The sequence below is a fragment of the Macaca thibetana genome, chromosome 10, assembly GCF_024542745.1.
Source record: "Macaca thibetana thibetana isolate TM-01 chromosome 10, ASM2454274v1, whole genome shotgun sequence".
NCBI classification, from domain to species: Eukaryota; Metazoa; Chordata; class Mammalia; order Primates; family Cercopithecidae; genus Macaca; species Macaca thibetana.
In genome coordinates, this window is record NC_065587.1 from 6979567 (window position 1) to 6999312 (window position 19746).

General features: G+C 46.0%; 3 protein-coding genes across 3 annotated transcripts in view; 1 reads left to right on the plus strand and 2 right to left on the minus strand.

Annotated features, from left to right (window-relative positions):
• The window catches only part of PARVB (parvin beta), a 695786-nt gene that overhangs the window by 340538 nt on the left and 335502 nt on the right, over positions 1-19746 (minus strand). The gene's annotated exons all lie outside the window — the stretch shown is intronic.
• SAMM50 (SAMM50 sorting and assembly machinery component) overlaps positions 1-19746 on the minus strand; it is a 718434-nt gene that overhangs the window by 171959 nt on the left and 526729 nt on the right. The window lies entirely within an intron of this gene.
• Positions 10945-19746, plus strand: part of EFCAB6 (EF-hand calcium binding domain 6) — a 310246-nt gene continuing 301444 nt past the window's right edge. Inside the window, 2 exon segments of the mRNA XM_050805818.1 lie at positions 10945-11113; positions 14294-14429. The gene's annotated coding sequence lies outside the window, so the exon portion shown is untranslated.

Sequence of the window (19746 nt, forward strand, 5' to 3'; positions counted from 1 at the left end):
CCCTGGCCTAGTCCTTTGTTATTTTACACAACAATCCACCAGAGCATTCCTGAATGTCAGAGCCCTCTAAGCGTAAGCCAGTGGTTGCCTGGCATTTTGATTTCACAGACCAATTGAGATTCCAAAAAGTATTTTGGGGACCAACATAGCATTGCCACACACACACACACACACACACACACACACACACACACACACACACGCATTGACACACACACACACACACACACACACACACACACACACACACTCTCTCTCACTCTCTCTCTCTCTCTCTCTCTCTTCTTGCCAAGCAAGACCCTGAGCTCTGAAACGGTAGCCTTCAGCTGCTGCCCGTGCCTGGGCTGGGTACGCCTTGCTGTCCTGGCTCTGACACCAAGTCATTTGGAGTTCACTTGTTTTCCCTCCACCCTGCAGCTCTTCATCTGAAAACGGATCAGCACAGATTCCACGGCTCTCTGACCTGAAGCAGGTACGTCAGTTCCTCCGGTCCAGTGTGACGATTTACACAGTGGTGATCGTCATTGTCCTGCTCACGTCAGAGGATGGTTCTAACAACAGTGACGCTCCTTTGTGAGCATAAATAAAACGAGTCTGTGCTGGCCCTGCCCTTGTGCCGGCCAGCCAGGGCTCCAGGGTGGCCAAACTGCAGTTGCCAGCAGGTGGTGGGGAGGTGCGTGAGCCCTGCTAGGTGGGCATCCACAATGTCCCTGGCACTGCGGAGAGACCCCCTCAGGGACAGGGGCTGCCGCGTGCAGGCCCCGTCCTGGGAGATCTCAGTGGAGATCGGTTTTTACCCACCTCTCTAGGCCGTGGGGCAATGGTGTTTGTGGTGGAAGGAGGGAGCCTCAGGTGTCCGGTGGCTCTGCCTGGCCAGCTCTGTTCTCCCATAGAGTTTGGCTCCATTCCTGCTCATTAACATCCTCTTCCACTCTTTATTGGACAATGTGCATTTTAAGACAGGGACGGCCCTTGGGTCAGGTGGCCCAGCATGATCCAGCTGAGGAACAGCCTCTGTGACATCCCTGGCAAGGGACATCTTGTCCCTGGTAAGCTCACCAGCTCCTGGGACAGCCCCTCCACTCTGAGCCGCCCTCTGCAGCTGTCACCCCAGCTGGGGCTCTCGGAGCCATCACTTCCCTCACCTGAGCCGCCCAGCCCTGCCTCCTGTGCCGGGCGAGTGAGTCCCTCACGCTCCCCAGCGATCCCTGCTTTCCTCACCGCCCCACCTCAGTGTTGTGTGGCTGTCTCCCTTGGAGACAGGGACGTCCTGAGAGTGGGGGCTGTACCATCGGTCTTTTCCTACTGTTCCTGCTTGGCCCATGGAGGCTGCATCATCCCAAACAAGACCCAGGCTGGGCTCCTGTCTCCTCACTCTGGCCCTCACTTCCTGCCATTGCCCCCACTTCCTTGGTGACGTTTCTTTACTGCCAGTGGATCAGGTCCCGGTCCTTCCTACAAGTGCAGCCTTGCTCATGGTCTTCCCTATGTCCGGAACATCCTTTTCGAGGTCACTGGCTTTCCAAATCTAGGCGTAGCTGTGTTTCCGGTGCCCTTCCTTCTGCCCTTCTTTCTCTGTCCCATGCCCAGAAATGTGCCCATAGAGCTACTGAGACCCTTCCTTGGTACCCCCATCTCTCCCTCTCTTCCTGCGTCTCTTGGGCATTTAGCAGCACCTGCTCTGCAAGGCCCTGTGCTGAGTCCTGGTGACCTGGCCTTGGTATTCTCCCCCTTCTCATCGAGTTCTCCTCCATTCCCTTTCCTCGGGGCTCTGCTCTTGGCAATCGCTCGCGTCCTTATGAAAGGAGGCCTGGCAGGGAGCAGAGGACCTGGGCTCCAAAGTCCCGGCTTTGTCCCTGGCTGACGGCATAACCTGGGAACGTCCCCTGCCTTCTCTCAGCCTGTCTCCGTATCTGTCATGTGGCCTCCCAGGTTTCCTCTAGTTGTCAGAGTCTCCAGTGGATGGCTAAGTGGGCTTTCCTGGTGTCCCTGGCAGCATGCTGCTTTGCCCGTTTAAACACACACCTCCATAACAAATGGACAAACAAAAGGGGTGGAGCAGACAGTAAGCACCGCAGAGATTCCAAGCGGTGGCTTCAGGGAGCTGCTTAGTGTGAGAAGTAGGCATGAGTCGGGTCTGGAAACGGGGCGGGAGTCAGGGAGGGCACACACCAGGTGGGCAGAAACAGAATATGCCCAAATGAGGACAGAACCCTTCCCTGCCGGGAGTCGGGCGCCAGCTCCAGTGCCGCTCTGCCCCTATTTGTGGGACTGTAGGGAAGTTCCCTTTCATCTCATGATGAAGAGGTCACAGACCACGTGTCCTAAAATTCCACCCAGCAGGAGCATGCTGTGCCTCTTAAGTGTGGTCACATTGTCCAGCGACTCAGCTCCAGAGAGGAGCTGATGGATGTGGGAGATGCCGGCTTTTCAGCCGATGACAGGCCCGCCGGCAGGAGCAGAGAGAGCCCAAGGCAGAAGCACCTGCCACCCAGCGTGGGCCACGGGCACCGTCTCCAAGGCGTGCTGAGCCTTTGCCAAATCCACACATCAAACGACAATTTGATTCTCACACTTGGATCCCTGAATGCTAGCTGGCACTGACTGTCTGAGCTGCAGCCCTTAAATCTGTCTCCTCACCACTGAGGAAAGGAGTCTGTGCTCTATTAAAAGCATTTTTTAAAAATCAGAGAATGCTAAATGTGTTTGAAAAATAAAAATCAACCAAAAAATACATTTTATCCCTCTTTAGAGTTGTTATCTTTACATATATTCATGGTGCTGGGCACCAGCTGGGAATGCAAGTCTGAAGATTGCGTGAGCAAGGCCCCTTCTGCAGAAGCAGAGACTGCATCGGAGCCAGCCGGAGACTCTTCCCCAGTCCGTGCATCCCCAGACACTGAAGTGAAGGGTTAGGGGCCTTTTCCCTGGGTCTTTCGATCTCTCAGGTTGACCCTTTACAATCCATAGTACATGCAGTTCCCAGATGGGTCAAGAATCCCTCAGACCCAGTTGGTGGCCTAGCACCCATCTCACTGCCGGAGAACCACAGCTGTCTGTGCCCTCCATGTCCCAGATATGCACTTCCCGCGGCCTGGGTTGCCATTCCCCGACTTGACCCGGCTTACAGTGATTCAGTGCGGTCGGCACGATCTACTCCAAGACGCCCTTGGGCACGGTCCAGGCACCATCTACTCCAAGACGCCCCTGGGCAGGGTCCAGACACGATCTACTCCAAGAAGCCCTCTGCCAAGGGTAGGAGCTCGGAGCTCCACTTTTGGTTAATATTACACCTCCCTTAACATATCCTGGATACACAGCCATCTGCCCGGAAAGCTTCTTGAGGCCAGGGCCATGTCTCTCTCACTTTCCTTGGCATCAGGAACTTAGCACAGAAGCAGTGCTCTGTGAAGCCTGATGGCTGGAGAATTCCCAGAGTCTGAGGGATCCAGCCTTGCCTTGTCACGTCAGCTGTGTCGAGCTGCCTCCACTGCCTAGGCACTTGGAAGGCCCTCTCTGGCCCAGCCACACTGCTCACTCCGAGACCTTGACCTGCACTTCCAACGTTCGCTTCCCTAACTGCTAGGGACCGTTCGGCCCCTTGGAAAGCCTTCCCCGTAAGTGCTTACTCAGGAAAGAAAACTTGAAAGCAGTTAGCAAATGCAAACCGATATACCATTACGAGGAATCATCACGCTTTCCGAATTCAAGGCTCTAACTCCTGGCACACTTCTAAAGAAAAGAGATATGTGTTTCTGCATCCCGTCTCATGATGGGAGTGAGGATATGCCAGTCAGTCCTCCTGTGGGCTAAGGAACTGTCTGGCCTTCTCTTCATCTGCAGAGTCCGGGTGTGATAGAGATGCAGGATGGAGGCAGCCACCACCCGTTGAAAACCAGCCTGTCTGCCGGATCTGGCGACGCCCCTAAGGTCTTTGGTAAAAACTGAGGCCTAGTCGTGTCCAGGATGGCAGTGAGCTGGGATTCATTCACAGCCCAAGGCATGTGGTGGACATGGATTGGCAGCACTTACAGTTTTTACCAAAGACCTTAGGGGGGTCGCCAGATCCGGCAGACAGGCTGGTTTTCAATGGGTGGTGGCTGCCTCCATCCTGTGTCTCTATCACACCCGGACTCTGCAGAGGAAGAGAAGGCCAGACAGTTCCTTAGCCCACAGGAGGACTGACTCCCATCATGAGACGGGACGCAGAAACACGTATCTTTTTTCCTTAGAAGTGTGCCAGGAGTTAGAGCCTTGAATTTGGAAAGAGTGATGATTCCCTGTAATGGTATATCGGTTTGCATTTGCTAACTGCTTTCAAGTTTTCTTTCCTGAGTAGATATTTCTAGCCCCAAGTAGGCTGTGAGCAGAGTCTGTGCCTCATTCATCCCTCTGTTCCCATACTGTGCATTCGTTCCTAACAGGTAATCCATAAATGCTTGTTACCTAACTAAAGGCAAATTAAATGCTAAACAGCACTAATGACAAGCTGTTGCAAGATCCCGGCTCTCAGCAAAGAGAATTACTTGTGGTTGTCAGGGGCCTGCCTGTTGCCCAGGTGTAGGGAACATGCAACTGTTCCTTCCCAACTGCTTCTCTATTCCAGAGGTGGGGCATTCTTCTAAGATTGCTGCAAAATAATGTTTGGGAGGCAGGTTTCATTAAAATTCTTTTTTGAGACAGAGTCCCAGTCTTGTCACCCAGGCTGGAGTGCAGTGGCACAATCTCAGCTCTCTTTAACCTCCACCTCTCGGGTTCAAGTGATTCTCCTGCCTCAGCCTCCTGAGTAGCTGGGATTACAGGCGCCCGCCACCAAGCCTTGCTAATTTTTGTATCTTTAGTCAAGACAGGGTTTCACCATGTTGACCAGGCTGATCTCGAACTCCTGACCTCAGGTGATCCACCTACCTCGGTCTCCAAAGTGCCGGGATTATAGGCATGAGCAACCGTGCCCAGCCAGGGTTCATTAAAATTCTAAATACCAGTGTTCAACACCACGGAATCTTGTTCAGGAGCAACATAAGTGGATTTTATTCTTGTTTCCATGAAAGGAAACAACCAGTAGCCATTAAAGGAAATTAAGAGCTTAATAGTATATTGGTCCCTTAAAGGGGAATGAGAACATGCCTAGGTGCTTTGCTGAGCCTGTGGAGAGCCACTCTCCGTGGAGGATCCTCAAATAGATCCTCAAATGGCCCCCTGTTTACAAGTCATCATCAATTATTTGTAGTGACAATGTTTAACATGTGCAATTTAGTTTCTGGCTGATTGAACTAAAACGAGCAGCTGCGTCATCTGTCAAGGTAAATATTCGAGAGAGAGAAAGCAGCTATTTTAGTAAAGAAAAAATAACCACAGTAGCTTTTCCAAAAGAGCTACTTATACCTCATTTATTTTTATGTCATATATTTTTTTTTTCCTCCTCAGGACAGCTGAGGAGAGTCTTGTCTCCATTTTATGAGGCTACTAAAAGGACAGCAGTCAGGGAAGCAGATTTTTGAGAGAGAGAGACTCTCCGTTTCCATGTGGATGCGCTACGCATCCCTGCCACGCGCTTGCTCTTCCTCCCTTCTTTATTAATAGACATGGTGGAAAACAGTACTTAACTTCTTCGGGGCTAATCAGCCCCTGCTGTTTCTTTCTCCACATGAAGGCATAAGCTGCATTCATAACATCATCACTGATGCCTGTGAGATAATTACAGGCTTGATCTTACGGCCCAGTCTCTGAGGTGTACAGAATTGTGGTGAAAACCAGCTCCAAGCCCCCAAAACCTGCAGGGTGGGCAGAGGGTGATTGCCACACAGCTCTCCACGATCCCAGAGCTGCTTCTTGAATACTGAGGGACTGAGCCATCTGTTGCAAATAAGTGTAAAGATATACTCTCCAACGATTCATGGTTTTCTTTTTCAAGATTCTCATCAAAGGTCTTGAGCAGCCGACTCATGCCATGGGTGTAAATAGTAGAGATGGTAACGGTTCCTTGGGAGGTGAGTTTACTGGCTTCAGTGGTGCTGAATGTTATCTAGGAGAAGGTAGGAACCTCACCCCCCAAATCCAGGCTTGAGCCTGTTGGAAGTGGACCCACTGCAGGGCACCTATGGGTACCATCAATGTCTTCTGGAAAGTTTTTTTTTTTTTTTTTTTTTTTTTCCAGAAAAGAACAACAATCTCCTCCTACAAACTGTTCCTTGGGGCCACTGCCACATTATACAACTCTGGTCTATTCCATCAAAGATCAAACCTTATTGAATAGATTTTAGGGGTTCATCTAGATAATAAACGAGGGAAATTTCAGTTTCTGTAAAAATTAAATCTTCACATGGAGGTGAAACATTTCCTGGAACAAGGGAAACCCTCTGGATTGAAGATGATCTTTAAGGAGAAAAAAAAGAATCACAAAACTTCATGACGGACTGATCTAATTAGTCATTTCAACACATGGACAAATTGTCCTTGGGTTCAAGGAAATAAGCAAGGGTTTTGAGTTTCTGGGTTCTTGGCTACATTGATCCAGTTGTACACCACTTATGAGTGCGTCACTTTTTTTTTTTTTTTTTTTTTTTTGAGACAGAGTTTTGCTCTGTTGCCCAGGCTGGAGTGCAGTGGCACAATCTTGGCTCACTGTAACCTCTGCCTCCCTGGTTCAAGCAATTCTCCTGCCTCAGCCTCCGAAGTAACTGAGATTACCCACTACCACACCTAATTTTTGTAGTTTTAGTAGAGATGGGATTTCACTATGTTGGCCAGGCTGATCTCGAACTCCTGACCTCAGATGATCCTCCTGCCACAGCCTCCCTCCCAAAGTGCTGGGATTACAGGCGTGAGCCACCGTGCCTGGCCTGCTTCACTGTTGAGAGCAGGCCAGTGCAAAACACATTAAGGTATTCCCTACTAGAATTCCATGTTTGCCCACGCAGTCAGACATTGGCCAGGGTTTATCACCTAAAATTATCCCTCAGGCTCTTTCGAATTGAAGATGCTTCCAGGACTGTGAGACAATACATTTCTGTTGTCCAAGCCACCTAGTCTGTGGAAATTTGTTACCACAGTCCTATCTAATACAACTCCCTTTCTCAGATTCACTTACTGTGCACGTTTTGCCCCAATTGCTTTATTATTTGCTATCTATCAATACATAATTTTTTCAGAAGCATTTGAAAGTAAGTTACAGGCTGGGCACAGTGGCTCATGCCTGTAATCCCAGCACTTTGGGAGGCTAAGGTGGGCAGATCACTTGACATCAGGAGTTCAAGACCAGTCTGGCCAACATGGTGAAACCCTGACTACACTAAAAATACAAAAATTAGCTGGTCGTGGTGATGTGTGCCTATAATCCCACCTCCTCGGGAGGCTGAGGCAGCAGCATCGCTTGAACCCAGGAGGTGGAGGGTACAGTGAGCTGAGATCGCATCACTACTCTCCAGCCTGGGCAACATGGCGAGACTCTGTCTCAAACAAACAAACAAAACAACACCAAAAACCATTAAAAAAATGGAATTATCTTTATTTATTTTTTCTAATGTCTTCTTACGATAGGATTAGGTGATGCATTCCAGATGAGAATACTACAGAAGTTGCCCTTTTCAACGGAGGTTGTCCTTTACATTACATCTGAAGCCATACAATGTCCATGCTCCTTGTTGGCAGTGTTAATTTTTATTATGGTGTCCAAGCATTGTCCATTTTTCTTTTGTTTTATGACTACTTTTTCCCTTGTAAGTAATAAGTGATCTGTGGGACTATCCTTTAAAACAATGCAAATATCCTACTCCGCATCCAAACAACCCCGAGATGAAACACACATGAATGATCCTTACCTGAATCAATCTTTACTCAGTGGTTGCAACATGATGGTTTTTCAGCTCTAGTCCTCCTGCATGACCCTAGGCCTGCTACTGTAAGCATGTGCCCTCCCTTGTCCTGCATTTATTCTATCTGTCCATCCCTCCTTAGCCTGGACTCATGACTCCTATTGCTTTTACTGTCCTTCATTATTCTGGCCAGCAGGACCCCCATTCAGGCTGGCTTCTGGGCTTTGTGACCACAGTGATCCTAGGGGGAGAAGGAGGTTATAGGACTGTCCCAGTGGCCTTGCAAGCTGTTTTAAAGATTTTTATTTTTAGCACAAGAAGGCTTTTAAGGCAAGGTAGCGCAGGGGAACTTGGAGAGAATTGATGAGATTGCTACCATGTACGTATTCTGGCGTTAGAACCAACAGGACTTGCTGAAGCACTAGATGTCTGGAATGAGGTAGTGATCATTGAGGGATAACAACAAGCCTTCCTAGTTTGAGCGCTGCCTTGAAATAGGTGAGTGAGGGCAGGTGTGGTAGCTCACGCCTGTAATCCCAGCACTTTGGGAGGCCGAGGCGGGCGGATCACGAGGTCAGGAGTTCAAGACCAGCCTGGCCAACATGGTGAAACCCCATCTCTACTAAAAATACAAAAATTAGCTGGGCGTGGTGACTCATGCCTGTAATCCCAGCTACTCGGGAGGCTGAGGCACAGAATTGCTTAAACCCGGGAGGCAGAGGTTGCAGTGAGCCGAGATCGCACCATTGCACTCCAGCCTGGGCGACAGAGCGAGATTCCGTCTCAAAAAAAAAAAAAAAAAAAAAGAAAAAAAAAGAAAGAAAAAAAAAAAAAAGAAATAGGTAAGTGAGGGAGGTGAGTGGATCAAGGGCGATGTGGATGGCTTAAGTCTGAGTGGTCTCCAGTACATTCCAGTAAAGGGGTCAAGGCTGGTGAGAAGTGTAACAGCAGGACCTACGACAGTGTCAGAGGGGCCCTCACATCCAAAAGCCACACAGAGGAGGGAAGTCACCAGTGGGGCCCAAGAATTGAGTAGTTGGTGTGGCATTAGAGAAGGCTGAAGTATTTCAGGCAGAAAGGAGTGATCAACTGGGCTGAATGCTACTGAGAGGTCAAGTAATGTACGGCCAAGTATAGAAGAAATATTTGTGAGAATGCCAGTTACCAGGCAATGAGAGTCACGCTTCTGTGAAATTTGGTAACTGAAAGACAGCATATATAGACAGCTCTACTGAGAAGCAGGTTGAAGAGGAGCAGAGAAATGGGGTGGAAACCAGAAGATCATCTATTTTTTTTTAAGATGTGAGATACTAAAGCATGTTCCAAGAAGGAGGGAAAGAGAAAGAGAAAGAATAAGACTCTTGGCTATCAAGAGAGAGGGAATAACCAAAGCCTTTTTGATCTCAGGACCAAACTTTTTGGCCTCAGGATCCATTCACACTCTTGAAAAGTATTGAGGATCCCAAAAAACTTTGATTTATGTTTATATCTATCAATATTTACCATGTTAGAAAATAAAATCAATAAAAAATTTATTAACTCATTAAAAATAATAAACCCATTACATGTTACCGTTCTCTAATGAAAAACTATACTTTCCAAAAAAGTGAAAAGAGGGGCAGTTTTCTATTTCTGCAGATCTCTTTAACATCTGGCTTAGTACAAGACCGCTGGATCTCTTATCTTCTTTTGCGTTCAATTTGTTGCAATAGCACACATCATGTAGCTTCTGGAAAATCCCATATACTTATGAGAGAATAACAATGAAGAAGCAAGTAAAGTCTTAGTGTTATGAAAGTATTTTTTGGCCCCATGGACAGTCTGAAAGGGTCTCAGGATCCCCAGGGATTCCCAGACCACACTTAGAGCACTGCCTATAATAAAGAAGGCAAATGGGGAGGGATCCAGGACACAGAGGGACTGGCCTCTGGGAGAGACCCTCTTTTGGGGCAAGAGCAAAAGAGGGGATGAATGCCAAAGTGATTGTGAAGGAGTGTATTCCATTCTTACATATTCCATTTTCTCAATGGGATAAGACCCATGGTCACTGAGTGAGGTGAGGACATAGTGGGTGCGGGAGGTCTGAGACAAGCGATGGGAAAGAATTCTCTTGGTGAACAGGAAAACTAGCTGGCCAGTGAAGTATAGTCAGACTACCCAGCAGGGACCGCATAGTATCCATCTTTGCAGCACACATCAGGGCACCCAGTCTAAGTGACCTGCCGCAGCCATGTGTGCAGGGAATTCCAAACTGCACATGTCTGCCTGGCTGCTTCTCTCCCACAGTGAGCAGCGCGGCAGGGTGCCTAAGAGCAAGCTCCCTGGGTTCTTACTCTGCTCCTACCCCTGACTGGCAGTGTGTCCTTGAACAAAATGCCCTGTGTGCCTCAGTTTCCTATCCGTAAAATGGGAATAACCACAGCACCTACCTCACTGGGCTGTTGTGAAGACAAATGAAGATGACAATTACATGTAAAGTATGTACCTAGGATGGGTGAGTGCGTGGCAAGGGAGGTGCTCCACAGGGTCGGCGACAACAATTACTATCACTCACACGATTTATGGCGCTTCCACTCGGCCCTCTGTCTTAGTAGTAATTCACTCACTGAGCGAATATCAATGGAATGGATGCCTGCTGTGGGTATGGGCGGAGGCTGAGGCTACAGCCTGAGCAAAGCAGGCGAGCCCCCGTCCTCCGAGGCTGTCTCCTCGAGCACACAAGCGGACCCAGTGGGACCCGCTACCTAGTGGCCCAATGCAAGTCTCCATCAGTGCTCACCCTAACGAAGGCGCAGGATGCGATAGGAGCTTTGCCGACTTTACTCCAGCCAATCCTGACCACAGGCCCCAGTGGGCACGCTTAGCCTTTTACAGATGGAGAGTCTGCTTCTCAGAGCAGGGGGCTGACTTCCCCCGGCCACACGGCCGTATACAGTTCGGTGGGACCGGGCCGACCGCCCAGCTCGCGCTAAAGCCCACGTAACAGAAACCCGCTCCCGTGACGCGAGCCGCCACGGTTCCCGCTCCTCAGAGAACGGACTTCCGGCGGAAATTTCTTCCGGGAGTGCAGTCGCGAAACCAACCTGGCCCGCCCCTTCCCGTTTATCTCCAATTGACCAATCATAGCTCCGCTTCTTGCCAGGCGTGTAGGCTTATTTTCCAATCAGCGACTGCCGTCGTCTCTCGGGCAACAGCGTCCTAGAGACGCCGAACGGGCGGCCCCTCTGAGACCCTTCGGCTTGGGGTCCGCGCACGCGGGTGCCGGCCCAGTTAGGCGGAGAATCGAGGAGGGGGCCCCGGTAAGGCTGCATTCGGGGTGGCCACGCGCGTGCGACAGGCCGAGGAGGGGCTGGGCGGGCGGGCAGCTCCGTGGGTCTCACTGCCCTGAGAAGGCCGGCGCTGCTGCCCACTCCCAGGCATGAAGGGGTGGTGATTTGTTTATTCACCCAGCAGGTGTTCAGGGCGCGTCTGCTTGTGCCAGGCACGTTGTAGGCCCTGGGGCCCTGTGGGAAATAGTAGGGCCCCTGTTCCCGGAGCTTACCTGATATGTGGAGAAGAACGATAAACAACGCTGACGGTGGTGACGTCTTCCTCCCTGCATCTCTGTGAGAATCAACTGGGAAATGTGTGTGGAAATGCCCTAAATCTCTCCAGTTTACAACATGTCTCATGCTCCTGATTTCATTTGTGCCCACACCACTCTTGTGAATATCATGATTGACTCCCTCCTGTAGACAGACGAGGACTTGAAACCTATGGGGTGAAGGGACTTTTCCAAAGTCACACAACTATCATAGGAAGTTTCTGAGCCAGAATTCAAACTCATTTCTGTCTCACGGCAAAATCTCTGCTCTTTTACACTCTTCTCCCTTAGCCTGCACATAATTACCCCTGCCTCCCTCAGAAATTTTGTTTGGAAACACTTTGTGAGGTACACATCTGTATAGGGCTTACTTGAAGGTTGTCCAAATTACCCCTCTCTCTACTCCCTTCCTTTCTTTCCAAATCTTTGCCTTTCAGGATGTCTTGCCCCTGTTAAGAGGACTCTTTTCTTTTCTTTTCTTTTTTCTTCTTCTCTCTCTCTTTCTCTCCTTCCTTCCTTCCTCCCTCCTTCCTTCCTTCCTTCCTTCCTTCCTTCCTTCCTTCCTTCCTTCCTTCCTTCCTTCCTTCCTTCCTCCCTCCCTCCCACCCCTCCCCTCTCCTCTTCTCCCCTCTCCTCCCCTCTCCGCTACTCTACTCTTTCTTTCCTTCCCTCCCCTCTCTGCCCCTCTCCTTCCCCTCCCCTCCCCTTCCCCTCTGCTCCCCTCCCTTCCCCTCTCCTCTCCTCTCCTTTTCTTTCCTGACGGAGTCTTGCTCTGTCACCCAGGCTGGAGTGCAGGGACACGATCCCATCTCACTGCAACCTCTGCCTCCTGGGTTCAAGCGATTCTCGTGCCTCGGCCTCCCAAGTAGTTGGGATTTACAGGCTCCTGCCACCACGCCCAGCTAATTTTTGTATTTTTAGTAGAGATGGGGTTTCACCATGTTGGCCAGGTTGGTTTCAAACTCCTGACCTCAAGTGATCCGCCCACCTTGGCCTAATTTAATATGTGCTCCTAAATGGGTGAACTTAACAGAAATGCTGTAAATAAATTCTACTTTCATACACTACAGTTCATGTCTTTTATCCATTGCCTTCAATTCAGCGAACGTTTACTTGGCTAAGTTCTGGGGATATGAAAGTGAGTCACAAATACCCTCTTTGAATTTATGCGAAAATATTTGCCTCCTACCCAGTCTTATTGAAAGATCCTTTGAGGATGAGGATTTTATTTTAGTTATCTGTGCTTTCCCTTTTTCCTCTGTGCTCATTTTAATGCTTGGTTCATGATAGGTGATCATAGATATTTATCAAGAAGTGCTTACCTGAGACTGTAAATTTCGCTCTCCAGGGAAAAACTGCCCTGTTCCAGCTATCCACTTTTCCCCCTTATACAGAGATCTCTATAGCACCCATGCTGTGATCCCTGCAGCTGATTGGCACCTGGAGACAGAACCAGCTCCATGAGAATGTTTAGTAGCCTGGTGTCTGACCAGATCAGGAATCTGGTGGGAGGCCGCTGGCTGTTAACAAGGCAGTTGTTAACAACTGCAACAGGTTTGAGAAAACTGAATAGAAATAACATGAGTATGATACCCTTTCAGTACTAAAAGCTTCATTTTCTACTTTTGGTTTTGATCTTTCACTGCTTATTTTGTTTACTTTGTTTCAGATACCATTTGTTACTTTTTCTTTCCATCTATTTGTCCACAGTTTTACTACTTCTATTTCTACTGCAACAACTACTACTACTACTACTGGCTAATACTAATTGAACACTTACTATGTGCCAAGCACAGTTTGGTGCCTCATACTTTTTAAATTTAGTCCTCACAAGTTGGCTATGAAAAAGTACAAGTTGGGTGCGGTGGCTTATGCCTGTAATCCTACCACTTTGGGAGGCTGAGGCAGGAGGATTGCTTGAGGCCAGGAGTTTGAGACCAGCCCAGGCAACAATTTGAGACCGCCATCTCTATGGTGGCATTTGCCTGTACTTCCAGCTACTTGGTAGCTGAAGGTGGGAGGATCACTTGAGCCCAAGAGTTTTAGGTTGCAGTGAGCCATGATCATGCCACTGCACTCCAGCCTGGGCGACAGAGTGAGACCCTGTCTCAAAAAACAAAACAGGCTGGGCGTGGTGGCTCCTGCCTGTAATCCCAGCACTTTGGGAGGCTGAGGTGGGTGGATCACCTGAGGTCAGGAGTTCAAGACCAGCCTGGCCAACGTGGTGAAACCCCATCTCTACTAATACAAAAAATTAGCCAGGCATGGTAGCAGGCACCTGTAATCCCAGATACTCCAGAAGATGAGGCAGGAGAATCACTTGAACCTGGTAGGCAGAGGTTGCAGTGAGCCAAGATTGCGCCATTGCACTCCAGCCTGGGCAACAAGAGTAAAACTCCCATCTCAAAACAGACAAACCAAAACCAAACAAGAAAACAAAACAAAAGGCAAGAGGAATACAGAGAGGTTAAGGGACTTAACAAAGTTGATAAATGGTAGTGAGTATGGCTCCAACTCCAGGACTGCCTGATAATCACTTGTGTTCTTGATGAGTACGCTATCACTCTCAAATATTTATATACTCTACAAGTCCTGCCAAGGCTTTGAGATGACTTGTAAGAATAACTACAATGCAGTAAAATAGAAACATGTAAATCAGAATCATTAAAAATATAGACAGAATAGGAAGGTATCAGAAAGAAGGAATACTCAGATCATCTATAATGGTTAATAAAGTTGGGCTGGAGATTTAGCTGGGAGCTTCTTGTCAACTCATGGAAAAATAAAAGTAAAAAAAAAGAAGGTAGTAAGATTTATTTTTTTTCCAGGCAAATAAGGCCTTTTGATTCATCTGGAAAAATAGATCTAACCTATTTCTAAAATAAATTTCTCACAGGGCTCATCACAGAGGATTGGAAGGGCCTAGATACTGCTCAATGACAAAAGTGTGGGCTTAATGTCCTCACTCTTCAGGGAGAGAATGTGGACTCTAGCATTTGAATTGAATATTTGAAATTGAAGATTTCTGAAGAGTAAGTTTTCAATAACACCTTCTGAATATAGTTTTTCCCCCGGGACGTTGTAAATGGTGTTATCCTGCATCCTGGGTTGGTTTCAGTCATTTGTTTGTTCGTTTACTTAGCAGTTATTCACTGAGCGCCTGCCATATGCCATCCCCTGCCTAAGCACTGGGTATTCCCGGGCAGCGGTCATCTCACTGCTTTGGCACTCATGGTGTTTCCATCCTGCCAGTTCTTCCTGCTGGGTTTTTTCTGGACTCACTTTTTGTTTTTTCTCTGCTATTTTATTCTGATATTCTGAGGTGACACCTATAACCGTATGCCTTTTTTTTTTTTTTTTTCCCGAATGCTCTGATTTATCTTTCTGTATATCCTCGGGACCTAAAAATAACAGCTACCAAATAGCTAAAGCTCACTGTGTGCCAAGCACTTCACGAATATCACCTGTGATCCATCCACAGCCTTTAGAGCGGTGGCATTTACCATTTTGGGGTCACCTACCTTTTGAGAAGTGCTCTAGAAAAATCATCTGACACACAGTTTTGCATCTCAGCGAGTCTGTAGGGCTACAAAAGCACACACATGGACCATGATTCCATGTTAAGAATACTTGCTTAAAGGAGAGGTATTCCAGCTGTCTCTCAGTATCTGTGGGAGATTCATTTCAGCACCCACTCGAAGATACCTAGATTCATGGATGTTCAAGTCCCTTATATAAAATGGTGTAGTATTTGCATATAACCTACAGAATCCTCCCATATGCTTTAAATTATCTTTAGATTACTTATAATACCTAATACAATGCAAACACAATACCTAAATACAATGTAAATGGAAATCGTTATACCATATCATTGAGACAAGGGAAAAACTCCATACATGTTCAATACAGACACCAACATCCATATTTTTCCTGAATCCGTGGATGTGGAATCCATGGATATGGAAGGCAATTGTGTCTCCCTTTTTCAAATGAGGAAACTGAGTCAGGAGGAGGTTAATTAACTTGCAAGTTCTTGTGGTAGATAGTGGAGCCAGTTTGACCCTATGCCTGCTTGATGCCAAAGCTTTTGATTTTTCCAGTGTCCAAGAATGTGGATGCTCAGTAAATGGCCGATGTATATATGGAAGTGTGTGGAAGGCTATAAAAGGAACTTGATAGTTGATGTGTCCCAAAATATAACAGAACATCCATTTGATATCAGTATAGACAAGAAGATTTTTCTCAAGTGTTTGGATTTAACTGCCAAAACCTTTTGTGTTGCTTACAATTTTTTTCCAATTTAGTCGAGTGATAATTTCCACACCCCCCTCCATGATACAGTTCCAGCAATTTTTGCTTCTGGTGCCATTTTGTTTGGCTGTGCACACTTTTTACTCTTGTGTTGAATTATGTTTTCTCTGGATGCCAAGGCAGATGGATGGCACTTTTGTTATGATTCTGATATAAATAGCATGTGTTTAAAACTGGACATCAATACTTCTCTGGCAAATAAACAAATATATCAGTGAGATAGCCTTCTAATTGTGTTTTTCCCTTTGGTTAAGAAGTACATTTGATCAAGTCTGTGACTTGATGCTTATTTTCGGGGTATTAGTTTTTATGATCCTTGCCAATTTCTACCTCACCAAGTTCTGAAGTAATCACATTCATGAATGTCTCAAAATTCTCTTTATTTTGAAAACCTCAGCTGAGGATGGTGTAAAGTCAGGGGTGAGCTACAGAACTCCTCACAGTGTCTTGGTCTTACTCAGAACCTTGTTTAGCTTTCAAAATCAAGGGTAAAATTAGCCTAAGCTTCTATCCCTTGCAGTCGTAATGTTGATAACTGTGGTCCATCAAGAGCAAAGATTAGTGGGGTGCTTATCGCATGCTATGCCATGCTGAGTGTAAAAAGGTAAGTGGAGTCCACTGGAGGGACTTGTTGTCTAGCAGGGGCCAACAGAAAGGTGTGGAAGCAGAGAATCAAAGTGAAAATTGAGGTAGGACTAGAGGAATAGATGGGAAAATATTAGAACTTTTACTTCATGTTTTACCCACCACATCTGTAGCCCTACAGCAAAGTGATGTAAGTATGAGTGGCTTTTATCTTTTGGTTCTTGTCTTTATTAACTGAAACAATTAGCAAAGCATACCTATAAGACTTAAGTTCTTTGTAAAAGCATGATTAATTTTGGACAATAGGAAGGTCTCCTGAAGGAAGGGGATATACCCTCAGTCTTGAAAGAGTAATTGAAGTGTGCCAGGTGCAAAAGAATGAAGGAAATTCTAGCATAGGCATGAACCAAAACTCAGAAGTGAGGAACTACGTGGTGTATTGGGAGCACTGGGTGAGAACGTAGCATGCCTGGAGGTAATGGCATCTGGAAGGGTCACCTGAAGCCAGGTGGTTAATTATGTGAATGACCTTCTACCCCACAATTAAGAGTTTGAATTTCAGGCCTGGTCTGTGGCTCATACTTGTAATCCCAACACTTAAGGAGGCTGAGGTGGGAGGATCACTTGAGCCCGGAAGTTTGAGACCAGCCTGGGTAACATGGTGAAACCCTGCCTCTACAAAAATTAGCCAGATGTGGTGGCACGCACCTGTAGTCCCAGTTATTCAGGAAGCTGAGGCTAAGGTGCAAGGATCACTTGAGCCCTGAAGGTGAGGTTGCAGTGAGCCGAGATTGCACCACTGCATTCCAGCCTAAGACTTCCTCTCAAAAAAAAAAAAAAAAAAAAAAAAAAAAATTGAATTTCAGTCTCTACGCCCTGGAGAAGCATTACTTCTTTTCTTTTTTCTCTTCTCTTTCCTTCTCTTCTCTTCTCTTTTGAGATAGTCTCACTTGGTCACCCAGGCTGCAGTGCAGCGGTGTGATCTCGGCTCACTGCAACCTTCGCCTCCCAGGTTCAAATGATTCTTGTACCTCAGCCTCCCCAGTAGCTGGGATTACAGGCACCCACCACCATGCCCAGCTAAATTTTTATATTTTTAGTAAAGTCAGGATTTTGCCATGTTGGCCAGGCTAGTCTCGAACTCCTGGCCTCAAGTGATCTGCCCACCTTGGCCTCCCAAAGTGTTGGGATTACAGGCATGAGCCACTGCTCCCAGCCCTATTTTTTCTTTCTTAAAAAAATTTATATTTATTTTTATTGATGCATAATCCTTGTACGTAGTTCAGGGTACATGGGATAATTTAATACATTCATATAATTTGTAAAGATCAAATCAGTATACTTGGGATATCCATCACCTTAAATATTTGTCTTTTCTTTATGTTAGAACCATTCAAATTCTTCTCTTCTAGCTATTTTGAAAGGTACAATAGGTTATTGTAATCTATAGTCACCTTACTGATCTATCTAACACTAGGTGTTATTTCTTCTATCAGACCATATATTTGTACCCATTAATCAACCTCTCTTCACCCTCTCCTCCCCTCTACCTTTCCTGGCCTGTGCTAACCACCAATTTACTCTATCTTTGTGAGATCCAATTTTTCAGCTCTTCCATACGAGTGAGAACATGCAACATTCTTCTTTTCTGTGCTTGGCTTATCTCACTTTTTAATGAGAATGTCACATAATGACCTCCAGTTGTATCCATGTTGCTACAAATGGCAGAATTTTATTCTTTTTGATGACTGGATAATATTCCACTGGGTATATGTACCACATTTTCTTCATCCATTCATCCAGTGATGGTCACTTAGGTTGATTCTATTTTGGCTATTGTGAATTGTGCTGCAATGAACATGGATAGATGTCTTTTTGATATATTGATTTCCTGTTTTGGAGATACACACCCAGTAGTGGAATTGCTGCATCATTTGGTGGTTCTATTTTCAGTTTTTTGAGGAAAGTCCGTACTATTCTCCATAGTGGCTGTGCTCATTTACATTCCCATCAGCAGTGTACAAGGGTTCCCCTTTCTCTGCATGCTTGCCAGCATCTGTTACTGCCTGTCCTTTGGATAAAATCCATTTTATCCAAAATGGGGTGAGATGATATCTCATTGCGCTTTTGATTTGCATTTCTCTGATGATTAGTAATGTTAAGCATTTTTTCATATACCTGTTGGCCGTTTGGATGTCTGCTTTTGAGAAATGCCTATTCAGATCTTTTGCCCACATATAAATCAGATTGTTTACTTGCTGTGAGCTGTTTGAACTCCTTATATATGTATTCTAGTTGTTAATCCTTTGTCAGACGAGTAGTTTGCAAATATTTTCTCCTATTTCGTGAGTTGTCTTTTCACTTTACTGCTTGTTTCCTTTGCTGTGCAGAAGATTTTAGCTTAATGTAATCCCATTTGTCTACTTTGGCTTTGGTTGCCTGTGGTTTTGAAGTCTTACACAAAATATCTTTGCTTACACCAATGTCATGAGGCAATTCCCCAGTGCTTTCTTCTAGTAGTTTCAGGGTTTTGGGTCTTAGATTTAAGTCTTTCATCCATTTTGATTTTATTTTTGTGTATGGTGAGAAACAGGGCTCTAGTGCCATTCTTCTACATATAGTTATCCAGTTTTCCCAGCACTATTCATTGAAGAGACTGTCTTTCCCCATTGTGTGTTCTTGGCATCTTTGTCAAAGATGAGTTGGCTGTAAACGTGTGGATTTGTATCTGGGTTTTCTATTCTGTTCCATTGTTCTCTGTGTCTGTTTTTATGCCATTGACATGCTGATTTGATAGCAATAGCTTTGTAGTAAATTTTGAAGTCATGTAGTGTGATGCCTTCCACCTTGTTCTTTTTGCTCAGGATTGCTTTGTCTACTAGGGATCTTTTGTGGTTCCATGTAAATTTTAGGATGTTTTTTTCTATTTCTATGAAGAATGCCATTGGTATTTTGGTAGGGATTGCATTGAATCTGTAAATTGCCTTGGGTAGTATTGCCATTTTAACAACATTAATTCTTTCAATCCATGAACATGAAATACCTTTCCATTTGTTGGTGTCCTCTTCAATTTCTTTCATCAGTGTTTTATAGTTTTCCTTCTATCAGTTTTTCACTTCGTTGGTTAAATTGATTCTTAGGTATTTTATATTCTCTGTAGCTATTGTAAATAGGTTTTTTCCTTGCTTTCTTTTTTAGTTTGTTTGCTGTGGGTGTGTATAAATGCCACCAATTTTTGTATGTTGACTTTGCATCTTGCAACTTTATTGAATTTATCAGTTCTAACAGGTTTTTGGTGGAGTGTTTGGTTTTTCTTCTAAATATAAGATCACATCATCTGTGAACAAGGCTAATTTGACTTCTTCCTTTCCAACTTGGGTCTTCTTTTTTTTTTCTTAATCTAGCTAAAGGTTTGTTGACTTTATCTTTTCAAAAAACCAACTCATGTTT